This window comes from Parasteatoda tepidariorum, chromosome 1 (assembly GCF_982258835.1).
Source record: "Parasteatoda tepidariorum strain Cologne lab strain chromosome 1, Ptep-v5.0, whole genome shotgun sequence".
Classification (NCBI taxonomy): Eukaryota; Metazoa; Arthropoda; class Arachnida; order Araneae; family Theridiidae; genus Parasteatoda; species Parasteatoda tepidariorum.
Genome location: NC_141755.1, coordinates 77,746,158 through 77,771,252, shown reverse-complemented (window position 1 = coordinate 77,771,252; position 25,095 = coordinate 77,746,158). Strand labels below are relative to the sequence as shown.

Here is a 25,095-nt window from a genome sequence, read left to right as displayed (position 1 = left end):
ATTTATAATAAAAATATATTAAAAAGAAGCAATTAAAAAAAATTACATTAGTATATTTCATTACGCTTTTGAAATCAAAATAAAATATCTCTAATAAAGAGATATGTACCCCTAATAACCATTTTCCACGCAGTTCCTTTAAGTTTTCAATTCAAAGTGTACCAAAATTTATCTTATTTTATTCATTTTCAACTTGTGTATGTATATACACCAAAAACATTTTCGTAACTAGATAAGATATAGCACAAGGACAGCAAATTTAACTGTGGGTATAAAACATAATGTAAGATTCCTGATAATAAAACAATTAAAATTCATCATACCTCTAATATTAGAAAAGGTATTCATCATACCTTAAATATTAGAAAAAAAACAATTGTTTTATAGATTTTAACGTTCACAATTACTTTATTAAATTTTATTTATAAAGCTTTATTATATTAAACTTTATTTATCCGCGTAAAGAAGGTGATTATTTAAGGTTCCATAGCCGAAAAAAAATTGAGAACGCCGAATTAATAAATAAATCGACATTTTGTACCACCTTATTTTATTTACACGATTGTCTCGCCCCCGTAAGATGTTGGCTAATTCCCTCGAGGTAGTATATAATTTTGTTATTTTCGTTCAAAACAACAAATTTTTTAAAAATTATGAAATTTTTAGGGGACTTAAAAGAAAAAAAGTGCCTCAACAAGAAAAGAAAAAAAAAATATTAATCAATTTACTTTTTTGGAAAATTTGCTGATAATCAACAGAATTCAGCAAGCGATGGTTTTAAACATTATAATTACTATCCCAAATGTTCAAATAAAACCTCATCAAAAAATAAAAAGTAGTCGTAAGTACTATAAAGATAGCAAATACTCAAATTTGACGAAACTATATATTATAACCATTTCAGAATCTAATGCCATGTTTCACTAATAGTCTTATTTTTGTTGTTACTCTCTGCAAAATGCATTTGCCATTGAACTAATAGTAAGTTCAATAAAAATTAACTAGTAAATTCAAACACAGAGGAATTTCTTAACGCTTATTTTTTATTACTACGCATCTATTCAATAAAATATGACAAAAAAATTGCTCTAAAATTATTTTAATACTTGCAATAAAGAATTATTCAATATATTAGGTACATGGGAAAAACTACAAAAAAAATGCTATCAGACGCAATAGAGGCATGTATAATGAAGAAAAAAGAAAGAAAATAATAACAGAAATACTGAAATTAGAGATATGTGTAAAAATAATAAATACTCGGATTAAAACGAAAACAAGATGAAACCTTATTACTTTATTGATAAAGTTCACTCATTTCATTTCACTATGATTCTCAATATAACCGTGTGTTATTAAAAACAGTAAATAAATATATGGTTCAGGAAAAATTCATAATTAGTTACTTGAAATACGAGGTCAGGTTTCCGAGTTTTTAATGTTAAAAATTCAATCAATGTCAACTGCAAAAAATCTGTAATAATAATAATAAATATCCAGAAGAAAAATGCTCTGCAAGTATTTAACATTTCCCTCAGGAATATCACAAATTTAAATTTATGAATGCTTACAATAAAATATTATTCATGATATTAGGCTGATAAAAAGAAAGACTACAAACCAGCAAACACTATCCGACGCAATTATCATTCATAGTTGAAATTCTTTTGAATTATCTTGAACAGAGGCAAGCCCCAATCATAAAAAGAATAAAATAAATAAATAAAGTAGTTCTATGTGTAAAGATAATAAATGCCCAGGTTAAAACGAAAACACGGCGGAATCTAATATCTTATTTTACTAATAGGTCACTCATTTCGTTTCAATCCTCAACAAGATACAATCACTTTCCCGTCCGACCGGTCCCATGAGGCACGGAAATTCGGAAATTTATTCCATCTTCGGAATTGTAGCGATAAATTATTCCTCCTTTCTTTATTTTCTTGAGCGAGATATGCCTAAGAGGCTGTCCTTTAAAAAGAATCGCAAATGAAGTGGTATTATGTATTGAAATTAAAAACATAAATATATGTTCTCTTTAAAAAAACAAACCGCAGGGATTTTTTAAATTTGAAATAAATGAAAAATCTTTCTTGGTTAATTATTTCATAAAAATTAATTATAGAACTGATAACTAATTATTGCGATAAATGACAGTTATGAAAACACATTCTTCGTCAGGTTCTTGGGTCAATTTGCATAGAATAATCTTGATTTTTCTTTTTTTTTTAATTATATAAGAATATTTCTTTGAATAAATTTGCAACTTTCTAGTTAAATTTTATTGACTAAATCCAACTTACTTTTCATAAATTCAACCTAAATTTAACTTGATGTATAAATGCAACATGGATGTAAGATAAATTATGCTTTTATACAGAAACTTAAAGCAACTTGCCATTTATAGTTGTGATATATATTTTTTTATATGAGATTTATAAAGAAATACTTCTAAGCGAGTTAATTCTGTTTAGAATAAATATTATATAGAAATTTAATCTAACTAGCTATATGAGAGGAAAAAATTAAAAATTATAACGTTTATAAAGAAACACTCGTAGGAGGAACTCCAACAATATCGAAGAAGTATTAAACAGAGAAACTTAATGCAATTAGATATGTGAGGAGAAAATTAAAACTTATAACGATATAAAGAAATACTAAGAGAGTTTTTTAATTTTGAATAAACATTATATAGAGAAGCTTAATCTAACTAGATATATGAGAAGAGAAAATTAAAAACTATAACGTTTACAAAGAAATACTTGTAAGAGAGTTCATTCAATTTAGAATAACAAAACTTCATGCAATGACTGAACAGAACGTACAGAAATCGAATGGTAGAGATTTGAATGACATTATTAAATTACGGTCACTGAAATGTTTTCACATATATTTGTGGAAAAAAAAACTTAACGCTAGTTCGCCAGTGAGTATTGTAACATTGTAACAGTTGTTGTATTGTAACATTGTATTCAAAATTGTAACATTTACATACTTGCGAAGAGACAGTCAAATTATGAGTAAATAATATAAGAAAACTTCTAAAAAACTAACTTAAAAAAGCGAGTGAGTATGCAGAAAGATTAACATTTCAGGACTTTCATACGGCAATCGTAAATAATGACGTTAATATAGCTATCGTTAATAATGAATGACGTTAAAACGGCAATCGTTAATAATGAATGACGTTAATATGTTGATTTTTGATAATGACGTAAATAATTAACATTGAAAAACCTTGACGCATATTGGTAGACGTATTGCAATTTCGTCAAATATGAATTGAAAATTCAAAATTTATTTATAAATAGAAAAGCTGACAAAATTGTGCTTAAATGTTATACGAAGAAAGCAATTATGACTAAACGGATAAGTAGATAACTCCGACATTACATGACGATAACATGGTGATCGTTTAAGAGGACGATAATTAATGACAATCAATGGAAAATTCGACAGGAATTTTAACGTATACTAGAGGAGAAAGCTTAAAACTGAAACAAATAGAAAGGGGGCACAGGGCTTATTTATTTTTGTATGAGTGTTACTGAGAGCGGAAAAAATTATCGTCGACAGAGTGCAGAAGTAAAATAGTTTTAACACTGCAAGTAAGACAAGAAAAATAATTAATAATCATTACGAAGCACAGTCAATGAAAGATTCATAGTATCCAATATCTGTTGGATTGTTGCATAATGGGGCGTTTAATCATATAATAAAAGCAGTGATTGGCAAAACAGATGTGTTTTATACGTCAAGTCTGAAAAATCATAACCTTGACGAATTTAATTTCGATCACGTTCTTTCCTAATAGGACCAAAGGCGCCTCACTCCAACATTCTAGTAACGCCCCGTTTCATCAACTTTTATTAATTCCAGCCATTAATTACGAAATGATTGAATTCCTGGGACGGTGTCTCATGAGAGGCCTATTCCATCAGCTACCGTATTACACACCTGCGTCGAACCCGACCATAGGCGCATGCTACTTTTACGAACTTTTTATGGAAATTTTAGTACCATTTAACTTTTGCATATAAATCAATGGTTCCCAACATTTCCCCGCTGAAAACTCACGAATAGAATACATAAAAAGAATAAAAATATTCTAACATTGAAAAATAATACAGTGAAAATTAATTTTAATTGTTACAATGGAAAAATGCTTCACAATTGACCCTTTACTAATTTAATCATACTATTGGTTACTATTTACTATTGGTTACATTTTACTATTGGTTGAATTTTCAGGATTACTTTGTTTTATTTTTTTTCTCCACAAAACCAGCAGTTTACGACAGTTGTTAAGTCCATGTTGAACTGTTTAGAACTTTATATTGGAATCAGCAATCGAAATTAGCATCGCAAATAAATGCAATTTAATTCATACAATTAGTAAACGAATATCATTACAGCGTGCTATGTATAATGTTATGGCTTTTGACCTTAAATTAATTGAATTAAGCATCTAAAACTCATGAAATTTATATTTTGATATCTTCTGTAAGGACAAAAAAACTCTATAAACCTAAGACATTTTTTCTTCTAAGTTGGCTTCGAAAATTACCTCGATTAATCTTGGCATCCGAAAATCTACCCGAAAAATTGTTGAATAAAAACTGGCACTTATGACAGATATATAAAAAAAAAATAATTATTTGAAGAAATAGGACACAAAATTTACTAAGTATTTCGATTGGGAGAGGTGTTTGATGCATTAAAAACGTTCCCCTGTTACGTCAACGCAACGCTTTTACCAAAGTTTTTTTTTGCCCTTGTCACAGAAGTGCCCTCTTTTAACTTAAATCAGAAACAATTCATTTCGTAAGAGTACTGAGTAATCTCTCTATATACTAGTGTCACTGTCAAATTTTTATTTAGTCTGGTTTATTTCTTTTTATGTTAGATGCAAATTTCAACTATAAATAGGAAACGAAGAATCTATAATTAATTTGTCGAGAAGCATTTATGCAGTAACTATTAGCAATAAAACTTCTTTAGATTCATTCTGCTGTTCATCAAAATTACTGGTGCACGCCAAGCATGTAAACATTCAGTATGTTCAATATAAAAATTAATTTAAAAATAAATTTGAAAGGAAGTTGAAACATTTAAATCAAATCACAATTGACTTTGACATCCACAAAAGAAAAGAAAAAAACATCCATATTCCACATGAAGTAGAAGTAGTGTATCGGTAAAATGAAACAAATAAACCAGTAATTAAATTTTTTTGATGTATAAAAAAATTCAGCTAAAAACAATTAAGGAGAACGCTTGACTCGTCATCCAATTTTTAGTTAAAATAATTACCGCGAGGATGTGCTCTATTCGCTAGGTGGAAAAGTGTTATTTTGCTGCGATTTGGAAGGGAACAAAAAATTCGTTACTCTTTAAGGATCTAGCATTTAATTGGAAACTCTTCAATTTGTCTGTGGCAATGTGGTAAAAGTATGCTGCAACGAGATACCATTCGAAGCTCATAAAAATAGAAAGAAATTGACATAAGAAAAATAAAAATGATAATAAATATTCGAGTGATGTTAGAGAACGGACCCTTCACAAAATGTCTTTTCATGAAAACGGACCCCTCACAAAATATTGTAACTTAAAAACGGACCCTTCACAAAGTAATTTATCTTTTAATCGGATCCTTCACAAATTTGTTTATCTTCATCATTGTTTTGTTAATCGAATAAACCCTTCCCAGGAAGCGGGGGGGGGGGGAAGACAGACGTAAACGAACTAAATTTTGTCTTCGGCAGACGCTTCGTCCTTTATTCGTCCGAAATGAATATCCAGCGTTCAGCAGTACAGGCTAAATACCAAATATTTATATATTACATCGCTAATTTAGTAGTTGCAATTGCTGTTTATTTTTTAAAATTTAACATCTTTCATTATAATTTTACAGTGTTGAGCATAATCTTGTATGTTTTTACAATTTAAAAACTCCTTGAAAAAGTTTATACGCAATAACCGACCCTATTTGCTCAAATTCACGAAAGCGGACCCTGGTTGAAAGAATGTGACTTAACGTTTATTTTATATTCGCAAATTACTAGTAATTTTTTCACAATTTTACAAAAACGGACCTTTCACAAAATGTCTGGATAGACCCCTGCATCTATATTTTCCCAATTCAAAAGCAATTAAGTTCATTGAAGACCAATTCTGTTCTAGACTTTCGATGTTTCTACAGATTTAAAACATAGGATTAGTTTAATTGGCAACGATGGGTGTTATAATATGAGACTCGAAACCGCATCCACATCCAGTCTGAACCGCATCAAAGTGGAAGCTATCTACATATATTTCTAAAACTCGTTGATTAAATTGGCGATTCCCACTGACTATTATCGATGATATTCGATTAAAATGTGACGAAAATGCGGCGCCGGACAGTTCAGACGTGACTGTAATGCCAGCAGATCTTGATCAAGGTTGCATTCAAATTAAGTCTACGCAGACGCGATGTTACGAGTCGCACGTCCTTTTTAACAAATTCCCCTGCCCTTAAATATGAGTTGCTGCTGATCAGAAAGTAATAACCAGTCGAATTAGCATTTTCATACCCCACATAGCGAAGGTCAGTTATATCGCTAGAACTATTTTAAGCTCGTTCACATGATAACAAGTCTGGTAATAACAAAACGAGAAGGTACCTAAGCTAATTGATACAGAGTAACAATTTACCACGAACTTTACTTGAACTATTTAAGTTTTTAAGTGGGAGCTAATATTGGGCCGAATAACAAGGGGTTTTTTTAAGTTAGTCACGGGGCAAAATTTTCTGTGGAGATTTCAGCAAATTAAAAATTTTTTTCCAAAATCTGATAATTTTTTTTAAATGCTACGATTTAACCATAAATTTTTTAAAATTTGAAATTTTAAAAGTTATTTTTTAATTTTTACTTGTTTTTTGTACTTTCTTAAACTTTAAAATTGATAATGTATGATGAATTAAAAATACATAGATCAAAAGGTTTAGAAAATAATTCAAAAATACGAGGTAATCACAATTCTGATAAGTAAAGTGATCTTTGTATTCTTTCCGTAATTAAATTATAGAGATATCATACACTTTCTTAGATGCAATATGGAAATACAGAAATGAGAGAATAAGCATATTTTACAAAGGCTAGTGGAGCACTAAAGCTTTTGTGTTGAAAAACATACAGGCATACAAATATTTGATAACTTTCATAATACTTAGGCGGTTAAGTAAAACTGTAGTTTAACATACTTTTAAAACGAACCCTGCTGATGTAAGTTCAAGATTAAAAAATATACTAATAAAGTATCTGATTATAAGCAATTTAAACAGTTCAAAAAAATGAACTTTTAAAGTCAGATAAATCTTTTTTTATTTGTCAAATCTTTATGTTTTTCGATACATGTACTTTATATTTTTTGTCATAAATACATATCTGAAGTCAAAATATAAAGAAAAAGGGTAGCTTTTATTAAAATATAATAATACTCAAGAAGAAAAAATATCAATTGGGGAAATAATCATATCCATATTAGTTAAAAATTAAAACGACGCTTACGTGAGATTAACTCAACTTAATAACTAACTATAAATATTATAAAATCTGTTAAAAAACGCATGAAAAACTAATAATTTAAAATATAGGGCAGGAAACATCGTTCTGTAAATCAATTCTAAAATTTAATATGATTATTGCACTAAAGAATAAACATTTGCAATTATTTATAAATATAATAAAATAAATTTGTTTATATTTATTGATGTATTACTATGCATTTAATGAATCAATCAATTTTCGAAAAGGCATTTTCCGCATTAATTACTCTTTTTAAATGTTGTCTCCTAATTTATATTCATGATTTATTCTCTTTTGGTTTTTGATATTAGCTTGCTTATCTATCGTCAATTCAAGTATTTTAATTAATTTATGTATGAAATTTATTTACGCGCCAAACTTCATTTTTCATAAGTTGAACCATTGCTAGTTCACAAGGCCGGATTCCGCCATTTTCTTGTTTATAAACTCAGTGCTACATATTAGAAAGGCAATTAACATATTAATTGAACACAAAGACATCATCTTATTTTCTTATCTATTACTTTTTTTTTATTAGGCAGCACAATTTCTTTTCGCCGATTAAATGACCTTGACTCCAATGAAGGACGGATAGCATTGTAAAGTAATAATAAAAAGTGACCCAACTTGAAACACTTGTTTAAAGACAACGCTTTTATAGCTAAGAAACTATTTCTGGAATTTTTTTTGAAGCAAATTAAAAAGCAAAAAATAATAATATGATGCTAAATAATTATGGAAATAAAATGCAATATCCATATTAAAAGTACTATGGAATAGCCTCAAACCTTTATATCATTACCATTGTTTGCAAATAGAACTTTTTTTTTTCCTTCCAGATACAGCATTCTTTTGAGTTCAAGCAGCTGTTTTCATGGAATTGCTTCATTTACGGGAAATCCGCAACGTAAAGGTATTTAATTATATAATAATTAGTTCAACTTTAAAACCTCACTAATTACTATAATAGTGAATTTATTTTAATATGATTGAATTCAATTGCTTGTGTGCAAAATATACGATTAAATCAAATATTATTCAATTTTCTTGCTAGACATTACAGCGTTCTGATTAAGGAATTGATGCTTGAATTTTTTTTTTTTTTTAATATGATTGAATTGAATTGTCAAATATTACGTTATTTTACTTGCAATATATAACAGTGTCCTGAATGAGGATTTTGTATTTTCAAATATTTTTGAAACAGTCTCATTATAGAAAAAATTGGATCAGCAATTCTTCCACATCTGAAAGCAGTTTGGAGCGGCAATTACAAGTTAGGTGTTGAGAAAACATGAGTTTTTAATGCAACCTAAACAATTCAACAATGTTACAAATTTAATTTAAGTCTCTAAACTAATTTTTGGAGCAAACCAAGAGCAATTATCTGGAGAAAAAAAACTACTTTGCCCGAAAAACTAGAATTATGTTGGAACTCGAATCAGTTTGTTGCTGAAATGCCTGTATTGGAGCAGGATGCAACCGCTAGAGTGGGTTCAATTGATATGGCAGTCGCAACACCGGTATTATAATTACAACCCTGGCTATAAGAAACCCTGGCTATTTTTTCTTTATAATTTATAGAACATTATGAACATAATTTAAAAGTCAAAGTTTATCGAAGAAACCGCTATCCCTCTGCAAGGTCATAATTGTTCAGCAAATGGGTGAAGATGATTAAACTTCTTGAGATAATAACGCATATCTTAGAACTATAAGTGTACTACAGTAAATACTATAAGTGTACTTACAGAATAAGCACATAGACAAAATGTTTAAAACAAATAAAATCCTTAAAAAGACGTGTTTATCAATTTCAAAAATGTTTTAGGTGGTATTTATCAAGAAATATATTTAACATCATCAACAATCTGTGAAAAAGTAAAATCTTTAAACTAAAGAATGGGAACAAAAATTAGCATACACTTTGTAGTCTTCTTATTGTGAACAGATTTTATGAATAACTTCTAGATGTGTTTTATAAGAAAATATGTTTAGCTAATTCTTATATTAATGTGAGTTATGGCAGCATAAATTGTAACAGGACAAATTTCAGCCTAAATTATTTTACAATGGATCTTCGTTCTAAGCAAATTTGACAATTGTTCTAAGTCAAAAAGTAATATTTTTATTTTTATTTTATGCTTTTGTGAAATGCAAATTGAAATATAGAGCAATAAAGGAGAAAACAAATAAAATTTGTTCTTTAAGGAGAAGATAGAATTCTTCTCCAGTTTTTAGGCAACAGGGAAGAATTCGATAAAAAAAATTTCATGAACGGTGAATTCAATAACATTTTCACAGATTCCTCCTTTATAAGCAATAATAAATTAATTAACAAATATAATTTTTTTAAAAAATTAACAAAAAGGTCTAAAAACAATTTTTTTTTCTTCCTATTCATAGAACGTTTGCATAGAAACATGACAGAGGAAGATCTTAGAAACAGAATCCCACTTATTCTTCCGAGACTATTGAGCATTAATATTCCAAAGACATCGCCAAGCAATTTCGATCGGTGTCTACCTGAGTGAGAGGTCAGGCATTTTTGTTGGTTGGCGTCGAAACAAATGCGACCCGTGCTTGTTTTCTCTGCAATTCAACTTCCTAGTCAGAATAAATTGCATGTGCTTTATGTTCTTGTAGATTAACGTTTATCTAAAGTAATTTTTCTTCCCTACTGCAATTTGTAAGATAGTAAATCCATATTTTTGAATAGTCTTTATTTTTTAACCCCTTCTTATGGTTGTTGCTACTACACAATGCAGCTTTGATGGATTCTCAGGGCCTGATTATCACCTAGGCCCAATAGGCACAGGCCTAGGGCCCACACTTTCAGAGGCCTCAAAAATTAGTAAAAAGTCCACAATATTACATTTTTTAAAAAAAATACTGAAGAAAGCAGTTTATCTCAAAAAAGGCGTTTTTTATTTCAAATTTTCTTCATATTGTGATAAACCAAACTCGTGCAAACATTGCACTAATCAATTTCGAAAGTACAGCTGAAATTTAATCGGTGCAATTTTCACTCCAACGGATTAAGCAAATGCAGCGAGAATGCATATTCGCAAAGTCTCTTATAAATGATTAGTGTCAACAAGAACTTAACAAATATGTAAAGCTGTAGATGGAAGGCTGCTATCTTTAAAATAATTAAGCTAATCAGTGACTTTAGCGAAAATCACTGATTTCAATTGTTTGTGGTCACCAAACTATTTTTATTTTCACACAACATTGTTGTCTTGTTTCATATTTTGCTTTAATAATTAAATGTTTAAACTTTATCTTTGAAAAATAATCTTCAATTGTCTACAAAATTTTTTAGGATGTTTCTCTTGAATCATGCAGTTCAATAGATTCTTTTTATAGTTAGGACTACTCTGCAGAAATTTAATTTCAAAATATTTGTTAGGGACCCCGAAAATTTTGTGGGCCTTGGGCCTGAATTTGTCTTGATCTGTCCCTGTGGATTCTCTTGAACTATCTATTTAGTGCGAGAGGGATTTTTCTTTTCTTTCTTCAATTAACATCGCTTTTCTGTGAATAGCATCTTTCTTTAATCTTCACGTTCCTTATCTAACAAATCTGGATTTTTCTTTATAGGGTAGTTAGTCAAAAATTGTTGCCAAGGAAAATTTTTAAAAATTTTTGAAATCGCAGTTCGAGTGCCTTAAATTCGAAATAAAACTCTGCAACATCTTATTGCAGGTCAAGGGGGTCAAGGAAGTTCAAACGTTTCACAATTTCGAAACCAATGGCATGATAGTGTCAAAGTAGTCAGTACTGAGTACCGAACGTCGTTTATTTCCATGCAAGATTAGTGCCCATGGATCTGAAGATGCTTAACCAACTCACGGGAACAGACCCCATTCCCTCACAATGACAACTTAGTCCCTTAACCACTGAACTATCACGACTAATTTTAATTATCCTGCTGAAAATCATTGTCCGCATTCTTGCTATTATATTTATTTACAAAAAAAAATATTTATGACCCAGTATTAACTATTATTGAAAAACAAATTGTTTCATGTTTTTTAAAGAAAAAAAATCTTTGAATGACAAAAATTTTGCCATGATTAATTTCATCATTTCACTTCTACAACGGAGAATGTCGACATTCAGCGCTGTATGTTGAATAAAGATATATCATTCTTCATTAAATTACTTTTGCTTTAAAATCCTTTCATCAGGGCATCCTGACTATCGACATTTGCCGATGTGAGAAATAATGATGATGAACATTATTTTGTAATCAGTGCATGCTGAATGTTGATATTTGCCGATGTAAGTGAAAAAGAATGATACTGACTGAGCCAAACCATTTCATTCAACTTCACAATCAGCGCATGCTGAATGTTGATATTCAAAATATAAAATAGTTCAAAAGAAGAATAAAGAAATTTAATTAATATTGTGAAACATTACTACGTGACCACGAACTTCAGCTTCTCACAAAGTACCTGTTTACAAGTATACGATGTTATGAATTTTATTAAAACAGCGCGAACATTTAAAGTACTTAAATTTTATCTTGAGAAAAGTTAGAGTGAAATTATTAATCGACAGTTACAATTATAAAAGTCAAAAACAAAAAAAAAGGTAAGAAAGGAAAGGAAAAAAACAAGGAAGGCAAGAAGATAAAATAGTATTTGATAGTTCAGAGGTAAAATCCGCAACATAAATTTATCAAATAAAAATACCAATATGTCAATCTTGTTTGACTTTCTGATTGAAACAGCCCTAAGTATATATAAATAAAAAAAATAAATAAATAAATAACACGCGCATTTAACATCAAGAATAAACTTTATTTTTTTTGTTGCTGCTCTTTTCAAGAACTGGGGCGGGTGTAGAGTTTTTCATGTTTAGAACAGTGTGCAAGTATGCATGGGGGTAAGGTGGGGTATAAAATGAGGGAAAAAATGACATCGGCTTCTTCTTTTGTATCCCCAACAATCACAGTGGGGTTCCAAACATCTCAGCTTTCGGCACTTTGAATAGGAGTAAGTTATTGCGATTTTTAACGCAACACCATTTTTGGCAGGGCATCCCACTATAGTAAGACATCGAAAAAATGGAATTAGCGCAATATAAATAATAATGACCGCGATACAAGGAAAGTGATACCGCAACATAAAGTTTTTCATTTATAAAATTTTATTAAATTAATAATTAACTGAAATCAAATTATTTCAACGGACACGAATCATATGGAAGAATCAAAAATAAAATAATTTATGAAAAAAAAATTTAAACTGGATATATTATAGTTTTGTCATTTAAAATTAGATTGTTGTTATATGAAAATTGAATAAGAAAAACTATATCAGGGCTCCTACTTAATTTCAGAAATTCCTTGACTTTTCTAGATATTTCAGGAAATTTTCGATATTAATCCAGACCATATCTTTCTATACCATGCAAATTTTATCTAAAAACTTTCTTTTTTTTTTTTATTTGTAATGCAAAAAATTAGAATTTAAGAGCAAAAAAATATTATTGCATGAGGATGGAAACATGGTAACGTTTCACTAAAACGTGGAATTTTTATAACAAATAATTGTAATAGATGTTAGAACTATTTAAATCGAATCTCAATAGCTGATTACTGTTACTGACAAATCTAAGGTAGGTTATTTCCCAGGTATGATGAGGAATTTTCAAGGAATTTTGCAAAAAAAAAAAAATTAACTTATACTGAATTTTTGTAACTAAGATTAATTAACTTTTCCTTTTTAGAGTCAAAATAAAATTCCCAGACAATTCCAGGTTTTTTTGTTCACTTTGTCCCGTGTATTTAATCCAAAAACAATCGACATAAGATCAATATACAGCGATAGACAGATATTTGGAGATTTATTTTACGCTGTTTGAAATTTTTTATCACATTGAACCGTAGTACCGTTAAAATTCAATGCAATCTTAATAGGGTGCCAATATGAACCAAATTATCATGCAAATTTGAATATCCTTAAATTTGATAACACGATACTTGCTGAAAAGAACGAAATTTCATGCTTGAACAAAACTTCGTTCCGTGCTAAATCGATTTTTCTGATATTGTGCGACTTTTATATACAAAGACTTTTATGACGCGTTAACAACTAACCAAGATTTAAATGAATATTTTAAGCTCAATTGATATAAGAGAGTGCTAGTTCAGAAATAATAGATTTGTTGAAAATACGCCTACAGTGTGAGGTAAAAAATTAAATAATATGTGTTTTAAAAAAATTATAATAACGTTCCATACAGAATGAAACTGAAGTTAGAAAACTGTTAAATGCCCAAAGTATTTAATTAATTGTTAGTAGAATATAATTTTATCAAAAAATTGGCATGTAAGTACTTGTTCAATATTTAAAAAAGAATCATTATACAATGGGGGTGCAACAGTTTGGAAATGGATAAATGCCCGGTAAAGTAAACTTATGAGTAAAATAACAATAAAAAATAAAGAAAAAAAACACTAAAATTAAGATTTAATATTTATTAAAAAAAACTCTTGATGGCTGATATAACTAATATAATTAGCTCTTCTAATAATTATATAGATAACTACCGTAAGATTTTAAATAAGTTTCAAATTTTAAGTTACTATATAACTAATCCGTCGGAAAACTTATTTCAAAACAAAAATTTAAAAAGTGTTTTGCTCGGTGATGCTTTCAAAAAATATTATAAATAATTTTGAATTTAAAACATTACATAGACATCTTGATTAAGTTACCTATCTGAAAAAGAATACTGATTTAGGTTCATTAACAATAATTACAGTAAATGTAACTTTAGATAAGTTTTGACAATGCGCGAAGTGGATTAAAAGTCAACAGTTGCTTTTAGAGTGAAATTGGCGAGTAAAATTAACTTTTGGCGAGCTGTCAAGTAGGAGGGTAACCTCAAATACTTTATATGTATATATATTTATAGGAGTATAAAAGCGCCGCTTCACGGCAGGTACCACTGAAGTAGCCTGTGTTTACAAAGGGGAACAAAACGGAAAAAGGTTTTTTATTCTTTTCGAGTGGTAATTCCGCTTTTAAAAGGATACTTAGCCGTGGTTCTTGGATTGCTTCTTTGAACGACAGCGTAAATTTTTCATTGACGGAGGAGGGGTCATGCAAGCGGAGATTTCGGGGGCCTTTTCCCTTGTGGGGTTCCACTTGAATAACTAATGAAAAAAACAACAAAATATTCAATTAAAGAAATTGTAAAAGTATCTTAATTTGTTACTTTTCTTGATTGAGAACTTTTTCCTTTTTTGTAATTTAATAATTGAAGGGTTGTTTTTTTAATCTTTTTCGACACTTCACAATATTTTACCTGCATTTTTTTACGCTTCACTATTTTTCATTTTAAAGTGGACACTTCACAAAATTTATCTCTTGAAAAATAGACTTCAACTCTTTCAGAGAAATAGGATTTTTTGCACACGTATACTCACAAACGTAGGGCCCTTGCTGAAAAAAAAAAAGAAAAGAAAATACTCTATTCTGTGATAATCAGGAATGATTGTGGGCCCAACTCAAATATCCTGAAAATTTCTTGGGTAAAATCATTAATGACGCATTTCAAAAAATTAATGTCTGTATGAATTTAAATCATTGATATTTTCAAAACATGAAATTCTAACTAAATTATATGCAGCATAATTTAAATGAATAATCATGTATAAGTTTACTTTTATCTCTAATCACTTTTATTATTCGATCAGAAAAAATATTTAATAAATGAATGAGATGTCAAGTACAAAATCTAGTTCTAATATTTTTAAATACAAGAATTTTTATACATAAATGTGATCGATGATTTCTTGAAACTTCTGAACCTTAGATTTCCGGAAACTTCCGGATCACGGTTTACGAAAAATCCGGATTTTTGCCGGAGTACAATCATCTTTGGATAATAATAGATTTAGAAAATTATGAGAAGAATTTACACAAATTCATGAAAATAAGAAATTCACAAAATGTCTGAGCAGACCACTAACTTTTGTCATTTTTCACTAAAGCACAAAATTATGAGAAGATTTTTCACAGTTTTATAAAGATTGTCATAAAAATTGCGGAATAACAAAATTCGTTGACGCATAATTAAACGATGTTTATGTAAGAATAAGATTGATTTATAATTGTCTATGTATTACTGTTGAAAATATCTAACCAAATTAACTTTTAGAATTATCACCTATACTTCGTTCCCATCAGTGGATTATGAATATGCATTTTATTCATTGATTTTTTACAATATATTACTAATAATGATAAGTTCATAAGGCGTAAACTCATTTGCAAAACGTAAGTAATGAAGAAAAGTCATAAGTAAATTCTTACTAATTCTAAGAAAGCAAACAAATATATAAATAGTTTTCAAATGAAAATTTTAAACATAGAATTCGAAAAAATACATCAGTTTTACTGAAGATAGTTATTAGGAAAATAGCAGAATAAATAATAAATGAAATGGACTTGTCATAACTGTTCATTAAACTTGAAAGACAATTTTAAATAAAAGTTATTGTCAATTTTGCTCTAATATTTTGAAAACAAAAATAATTTATCTTTATCTTATAATTTACGTTGTTTTGATATTTTATCAAAAGTAAATAATAAGTGTTTCGATTTTCAATAAAAAGATTTTTGCAAACAAAAACATGTTGAGAAAGAATTAGAGGCATATAGATTAGAATATAGAATTATATTTTAAAAATCGTTGGAGGGGGGGGGGGAGTTTGCACAATTTTTACTGTGAAACTTTTTTCCACAGTTGACAATTAGATACCTTCAAGAATCTTACAAATGAAGACAATTTGTAAAATTTCCTGTTGAATTTATCAATCTGAAATACAAAAATAATATATATATTTTTTTTTTATAACTATCGGTAAACAGCCGAAACAGTTTTTTGGGTTTACGACTACTAATGTTCTCTGTAGCCTTGTAATTTTGAACCCAATCCAGAAGGCAAGGGATCAAATATTGGAAGAAATTTGCTCTAGTGGAGGACTTTTTGATGGAACTAACCCGTATTTGCGTTAGATGGAGTGGAAAACCACAAATATCTCCCACGGTTAGCCTGACGGCAAGGGGACTCTAACCCATGATCCATCTACCACAGAGGATATTTTATGCCAGCAAAATTAATATAGACCGTAACTCGTTCGTATGGGGCCGGGATAGCCTGGTTGGTAGGGAGTTGGGCCCGTGTCCAACAGGTGATGAGTTCGTTCCCCACCGGCCGAAGATTCCCCGTGTAGTAAATGGTAACTGGTACAAGTTAAATCTTTTGGGTCACTAAGTCCTTTATGTTCCAATAACAAATCATACCTCTGTGGGTAATGAACTGGAGATTCATCGTTCTCTGATCCAGGTCAAAATTACGATCTGTGGATGTAAGGAAAACGGGTTCACCCGGGTTGAGACGTATGTACATTGCAGAAGACAAATTCTTGACCATAGAGGGGGTGCCATTGAAAAGCAAGAAGAAGCACATCCCCTTTGCCTTAATGGAATACGACAACAAATCGTTCATATGAGTAATATTCTAATAGTTTTAATGATGTGTTGTCTAAAAAGAATTTGAAAGGTGTCAGATATGAATTTTCGCTCTTACATGATTTCTGGCTCAATTTTTTTCTTCATATTTATCATATTCTAAAAAAATTAAAACATAAATTTGTATTGATGTACTTTTTTCGGTTCAGTATAACTTTATTTTTGGTAATGACTGGATAATTAATATTGAAGTAAAGTGTTAAACTGATAAAATGTGTAAAAAATACAATCGGCTGTTTGATTTCAATTCAAAAAAAAAAAAAAAAAAAAAAAAAAGGCTTTACAATTATAATTTAAAATTTCATTAGAATTGGGAAATTAATTTTTCAAAACAGAGATCAGTTTGGACACAATATTATGAAACTGAAAATCCACTTCAAAAGAAGGATAAAAAAAACAGATTTAAATTCTTAGCAACTAAAATTTAAAAATGACAACTATAAAATTTCTGAAAAAACTGATAGAATTTAACATTTATGTAGGACAGTTCGCATTTATCGAAAAACGTGTTAAGGATTCTGTTTTCATGATGTAAAATAGAATACGAAGCCTATTTGTATTTCGTCAATTGCTTAAGTCACTGCATATATCAATAACTACAAGATTCTAAATTAGTTACAACTATTATAAAAGAAGATAGAGTTCATTAAACTTTTATTTAAAATTAGAACATTAGGATTAAGTAAAATAAAAATTTTATAATTTTCTGAAAATAAAAATATTTTTTGCAATTGGATTGAGGAATTGAAAACTTTTTTAGGTGTTTTATAAAATATAATCAGAATTACTGATTTGACTAAAAAAATTTAAAATGTTAACAAAGAGAATTCTGTTTAATACTAGTTCCAAAGACGCATCAAAACTACTAAGAAGTAGTCACACAGATAATTAGTGAGAATAATTCATCTTTTTCGAAAGCACTGCTTAAAAAAATCAGTTGATAACAAAAGATCAACAATAGAAATTAGATAAACTGAATAGCCAGCTAAACTACTATCAAAACATAACTTCAAAAAAATTTACAATTATTAAAGAATATAAACCAGCATTTATAATTTAGGCGTAAAAACAATGCTTACACACTATAAGAAAATACCAAAAAAAATTTTTCTCTTTTCATTATCTAGAGCAAAATATTGAAAACTAAAATTTAAGAAATTTTACAATTTCAAAATTGAATACAGTTTAATAGAATTTGTATTAAAAAAATTTTAACTCAATTTTGAACTATAAATTAAATCATGTAACTTATTTAGAATTAAGAACAATTAATCTCATTTAGAATTACGTTAGTTAAGTCTATACGGAGAGAAAAATTCTGGTAAAATTAACCGTACTGCATAATAATAACATTTCTAATATGAAAAAAAACATAATTTTGGTAATTAAAATAAAATATACGGCATTGAAACCATTCATTTTTTAAGTTTTCCGTTGATATGGTAACGGCTAACCGGAAATCCCTGTTTCAGTTCTTATTATACATATTGAATAAAAAATACAAAACTGAAAGGTAACTTTAACTGTATAAAGGTTTTTTACCACATTTACCACAAATTATAAAATCATATATTATTGATATTTTACCAAAATCTATTAATAATGCGCTTCGATAAAAGTTACCGAGTTTTTTGGTGTTCTGTAGAATCAGAAGCACGGAAAATTTTACCATGTTCTGGTAGTTTGGATCATACTTTTTTCTCAGGGTATCTAGAATCGAGAACAGAATCCTTATAAAAATTAAGCATAAAACAAATTAAGAAGATTATTAAAAAAGTTTAGAAAGAAAATAATAATAGTCTCTCAGGCTAAATAAGCTTGAGACATATTTTTTTATCCCATATTAATAATGTTTATAGCTTTAAAAATTTCAAACACTAATTTTTTAGTTTCAATTAACTTTTCTAGCCGATAAATCTTTTATTAAATTATTTTTTAGTTGTACTATTTCTTCATTTAAAGGAGATGCCATAACATAAATCTGTGTTATGACTAATTAAATTAACGAAATAAAATTTGCATGTGACCATTCAAATGGAAAATGTCCAGCAAGAAAAAAAAATTTATGTAAAGTGAAAAATTAAATATAGAACAAATAATAACTTCCTCTTCATAAAGAATTAATACTTGATGCAAAATATCTTAACGTATTTAAAAATTAGCAATAAATTTCACAATTTTAAAAATGATCGAAGCCTATTAAAGGAAAAAACAATGTCATTATTAGCTCAAAAATAAAAAAAAAATGTGCGGAAAAGAGGTAGAATTTCAAATAATGAATAAATATACCAATTTTAAAATTGACTAGCTCCTATAAAAGCAAAAATATCTACATTATTAGATCAATAATAAAGAAACGTGTGGAAGAGAAGCAGAAGTTCGAACAATGAATAAATTTACCAATTTTAAAATTGATCGGAGCCTAAGAAAGAGAAAATGGTGACATTATTAAGCTCAATAATAATAATAATAAAACCCGTTGAAGAGAAACAGAATTTGTAACAATAAATAAATTTCATAATTTAAAAATTCATCGGAGCCTATAAAAGAAAACGATGACATTATTAGCTCCATAATAAAACGTGTAAAAGAGAGTCAAAATTTAGAACATTGAATACATTTCGTAATTTCAAAATTGATTGGAGCCAATAAAGGTTAAAAAAGGTGACATTATTAACTCATTCATTAAAGGACGTGATAAAGAAATGCAAAATTTCAAACAATGAATAAATTTCGCAATTTTAAATATGATTGGAGTCTACAAAAAAAAAAAAAAAAAAAAAACAGCATTATTAATTCAATAATAAAATAACTCAACGAGTGAGAGAGGCAGTATTTCCAGCAATGAATACAAATTTTTCTTTGTGAAAAAAGAAAAAAAAATGAGCTCTAGCCCTTGAATAGAAGAAGGAGGTTACTGACAACACTTTTAAATGGAAGAGATTTTAGGAAAAGTCTCTTATTTTCTAGAATAGAAAGGGTTCGATAAGTTTTAGTACATATCACTTGACATGTTTGAGGGTGGGTACATAGTTTAAAGCACTTCATCCATTGTTCGCAAATCTTTACTAGACAGTCTCCTTGTTGGGTACCCAAAGACCCTTTATGGAAGGAGGAGTCGAAGATGGGCTTCAGAATAAGCATCCCAAAAGTACCGTCCAGGCGCCAACAAGCAAATTTAAACGAGAAAGGGAAACCATAGTCAGTATATAAAAAGACTATCCAACAGGTCTTATTATGAAATTATAGCGAGTCACAAGAAAGAGAGGAAAAAAAAATGAAATGTTAATTTATGATAAGATTGAAAGTTTGTTATTAATCTATGCTTCAAAATTTAAACATTTTCATCAGAATTTTAATCAATACGAGTTAGCTTTAAATACCTCTCTCAAAAACTGATGGAAAAAGAGGATGATTTGCCGTTATTTATTTTGATTTTACATTTGTTTATGTAGTTTTGTGCGTCATGTGTTTAATGTGTTTTGAATTTATGTATATTCTTTTCATTTTTTAGCAAAAATTGCAAGTGTTGACAAGCGCTGCCAACACATGAAATTAATTGTTGGATATGCATTAAAAACATGATGTATTAATTTTTATCTCATACCTCTTATAGCATTTATAATTTGGGGAAATATTATTCGAATGATTAAACACAAAGAAACTTTGCCGATCTTTCCTTCTCTTTTTTTCTCTCTTCTTAAAGGATTTTTAAAAATCTCGAAAACGCGGCACATGAAATTATTTTTCATTAAGACCTGGAATTATTGTATCAGTGAGAAATATTAATGTTTGCTGACGTTGTCAATAAATAAACATAAACATATAAATTTTTATTTCCTCTATTTTCCTTGGATTAATATCGCAGAGAGGTTTTATTTTTAATTGGACATTTTTTTTAAGAAAATAAATTATTTAACTTTTAGCGATATTCGTGCTAAACTTACAGAATATTTTGTGGTGAAAAATCACATTATGACTAGAATTAGTAAATTAATCAATCTGTGCTATCACTGTTTACTTAATACATATTTTATAATAACTACAAATGATAAAAAAAATAATAAAACTATTTAAAAGGTGAACCATTTTGATTTTTGTCCATAAGTATAGAACAAGATCCTTAATGTTACTAATAAATCCAAATCCATGTAATCGACAGTTTTATCAATCAATTGGAAATCTCATAAAATTGTTGCTAAAATAGTGGTTGAAGTTTTCAGTGAAAATGACAAAAAAACGCGTTGATTAAGAAAAAGATACAATGATTGAGCATCCTTTTTTCATTTAATTTACTTCAACAAATTTATAAATGGTCAGAAGGACTTGAATTACAAATAATTATTATTACAAATAATAGATAAATTAATAATGGATTCAAGATCATTTATAATGGACTCACATCTGACTTTTCGTTGTCAGCTAATTTTTCCCTTAATTTTGTGTTTTTTTTTAAGTTAATATTTTTTTTATCTTCACTTGTTAAAAAATATATGATTACAAAAGCTACTTGTTATGAAATATTAAACTTGGATTTTTAATGCAATTTATGTACTATGTTTAGTTATGAAATAAAATTATGATCTTCAGTTTATCATGAAGCAACATAAGAATAAAACATATGCCCAAACTTGGAAAATACTTTTTATGAAATGAATCATTACATGGATATCTATAATAATATCTCTTCTACATCATGTATTCATAATCACCATATGATAATTATATATCAGTTAGAACTGTAAAGAATTTTCTGGCATTAAGAAAGAGGAACCTCGAGATACCTAATTTTTCCATGTTTAAGTTAAAATTTAATTATTACTTTCATCCTAAATAATAAATAAATTTTTCACCTTAAAGCATTTAAAATTTACATTTTTAATTTTATTTTGCTTTGGCTTCTTTTTTTCCTCTAGTGTCAGCTAATTTATTTTCTTCATTAACCCACAATACGGATGAATTGCATGGTATAAGATGACCCCATCCCCTGATCGCTATAGCCCGTTGATCCCCCAGAACCGATTACGCAGTACATTTCAGAATTGCTTTATGATACCCGAGCTATTTTGGCTCCCTCTTTTTCACTCTAGTCTTTTTGAACACTACAGCTTTTTTTACTTATATATATTTTTTACACTTCATTTTAATTAAATTAGGGGCTACACCCCCTGCTAGCTAAAGCTCGCCAAACATCGGAAGTATTTGAGCAGTTCTTTTGATATTGTTCGTTATTCTGTGCTACAATTTAATTACACCAAAACTAATTAAAAATTTAATTAAACAAAGTAATAGACTAAAATGTAACTTGCAATGATATTTAAATGGAAAACATACAATCTAAGAATTATTTTCATACATCATAACGTTAAAATCATTTTTCACATATTCTATGAAAAAGAAATCTTGTAAATGATACTTATGACTACCCTGTAGTTATAAATCAAATTGGATAGCTATGAAATCAAATTAAGAACTTCAAATTATCACATTGCCGAAGAGGGTTAGAAATGCAACCATCACAAGAATAATACGTATGATCGATCATACTAAACAACTAGAATATGTAATTCGTATATGAACAATATTTATAATCGCCATATAATTACGGGATATAAATTCAGTAGCAACACATGACCGGCTAATAATATGTATAATTATGATTATAGCTAAACTACTTATGATCATCATAAGATAATAGGAAATAGTTAATACATAATTATCAAATAAATACCTAATCATACTATCATCTCTTAAGGTGACCAGACCTTCTTAAATCTTGAGGACAGTCCTCGAATTTCAATAGTTGCCCTCGGAAACTTTCCAACTCTTTGAGTACAGAAAATGTTCTCAAACTATAACATATGTCATCGAATTTCTACGAAAACTTTTCATACTTTTTATAAGTAGAGAAATATTAAAAAAGAAAGAAAAAAATAATCAGAAATGTACATGCTTTTCAAAATAGATAATTTTGTCTTACAGAGAAAACAAGCAAAAAGCAAACACGCATCGAAAACTAACATGATTTCAGCAAATAATCAAATTATGTACTTATTCATTTTACATGCGTTAAGCAGATGTAGAATTTCAAAACTGTTTAGTAATAAAATTAAGTTGATAAAAATGATTCTGCGTCTGAAATTAGTTAACAATTTTCAAAAAAAGATATCTTTGTTACAGTTATAAAATAATATTCCTCATAAATATATAGGTGTCCTCAAATCGTAAAATTTGTTAAGGACGCTAGCTTGACTTGCTCTCAAATCATGGTTTAGTAATCTGGTCACCTTAATTTAAGTACACATATTTACATGATCAATATTATGTACTGGTACATCATATGAATAAAAAAATTCTAATTCCATTTAAAGCAACGATTTATGATGACAATACATTATGCAAGTTGAATGAATAGTAAAGGTTTTTTTTTATAGAATAAAAGGTATTTTGGAATTAGTTACCTGTTATGATCACGCCTTTCCTTGTAGGATCAATCTTTTTTATCAAAGCACACCGCCACTAAATAAAAAGGCATCCCTGGGTACCCAGCGTACCAACTCCGCGATAATTGTCGCCAGTAAGACGACGACTGATTTTCCACGAGTCCAGTTTGCCACATGAGGGTCGCTTCTTCACCACTACGATTGTTCTCTGGATCGGGAAAGTACGACTTCTCTCTCAGGATATGTTTAAGGGGGTTGAAGAACCTTTTCCTCCCCCTTCCTCAGAACCTGAACACACACCCCTCTCCACTACCAAACACAGGTGTGTGTCAAATTTTCGTGACCTGCGCCAAAACAGTCAAAAAAACCCTGAAGAATCCCAGAAAAGCACGATGGGTTGGCTATTTAATTCCAATCCTAAACAGCATCAGGCGGTAGACGTTTTTTTGGTGTTCAGGAATTTTTTGAAACTTGCTCTCACTTATCTTTGGATTAATTAAATTATCTGCAAAATATTGGTGGCATTAATCGAATATAGTGTACGTTTAAAAATGTATGGTAAATAAACTTTTGAGATTGTACCTCCTGGTTTAACTTCTGTGGGAGGCATAGATAAATCCTTCAGAAGGGCATTCAATGAAATGTCACAAACAATGCTGCAAACGCAAGAATTCCTAGAAATATTTTTCGATGCTTATAAACACAGATTTGGCGATTTTTCGCTTTCACAATAACTAATTGGCACTTTTAATAACTAACTGTGTCAAACTGATAGGCACTGAGTAGATTTATAATCCTTTCGGGTTCAGTATTTCTCCCCAACACTAAGTCGAGAAAGTACGCTGTCATCCAACGCTTAGATAAAGTAAGCTCGGTGATATATGTAAATATTTGTAAACAAAGATTTCACAGATAAACATCCGTAACGCTTGAGTTTTCTATCCACAAGGGGAAAAAAACACAATAATGCGGGTAGAGACGCACGTCGAGACGCACACCGTCGAGATCCATGATGTGCAAAATAAAACAGAAATCCACACTTGTTGCTTGATCTTCTTTTCGATACTGGAGAGTCAGTAAAGCTTGCTACTTTGGAATCTTAATTCACACTCTTTGACTGGCCAATAGCTGTCCTAGTTCGAGACGCATGCGCGAAGGAAAGAAGTTTTTCTTCGTCCATCCGACTCTTCCTCCTCCTCTCTCCCCCTCATCATTACTCTTCTCCCGCACGAGAAAAAGCCTTTGAGGTGAAGTTTTCTTCTGTATAAATGATTGCCACACGTCAGATATTCGAAGGACGTTCGTTTCTAAGATAAGAGCCGGAATATCGCGATCTTAACTATCAGCTTAATTTTGAGAGGAAGATTTGCGTATTATTTTTGCGTATTATTGGCTATTTGCGTATATTTCAATTTATCAGTTTAGCGATATTTCAACTAATTAACCCTTTGGATTACCGTGGTAACCCGGGTTCGAATCTCAGCGATGGCTGGAGGATTTGAATCAGTACCCGGCTCGCAC

General features: G+C 29.2%; 1 protein-coding gene across 4 annotated transcripts in view; it reads right to left on the bottom strand.

The window, feature by feature from the left end:
• LOC107442925 (bone morphogenetic protein 4-like) overlaps nucleotides 1–25,095 on the bottom strand; it is a 73,412-nt gene that overhangs the window by 41,930 nt on the left and 6,387 nt on the right. The window contains exons 1-2 of one of the 4 annotated variants that reach the window (XM_043047637.3): nucleotides 24,157–24,644; nucleotides 23,593–24,079 (exon numbers count right to left, since the gene is read on the bottom strand). The exons of 1 other annotated variant lie outside the window; for it this stretch is intronic. The gene's annotated coding sequence lies outside the window, so the exon portion shown is untranslated. 4 annotated transcript variants of the gene reach the window in all.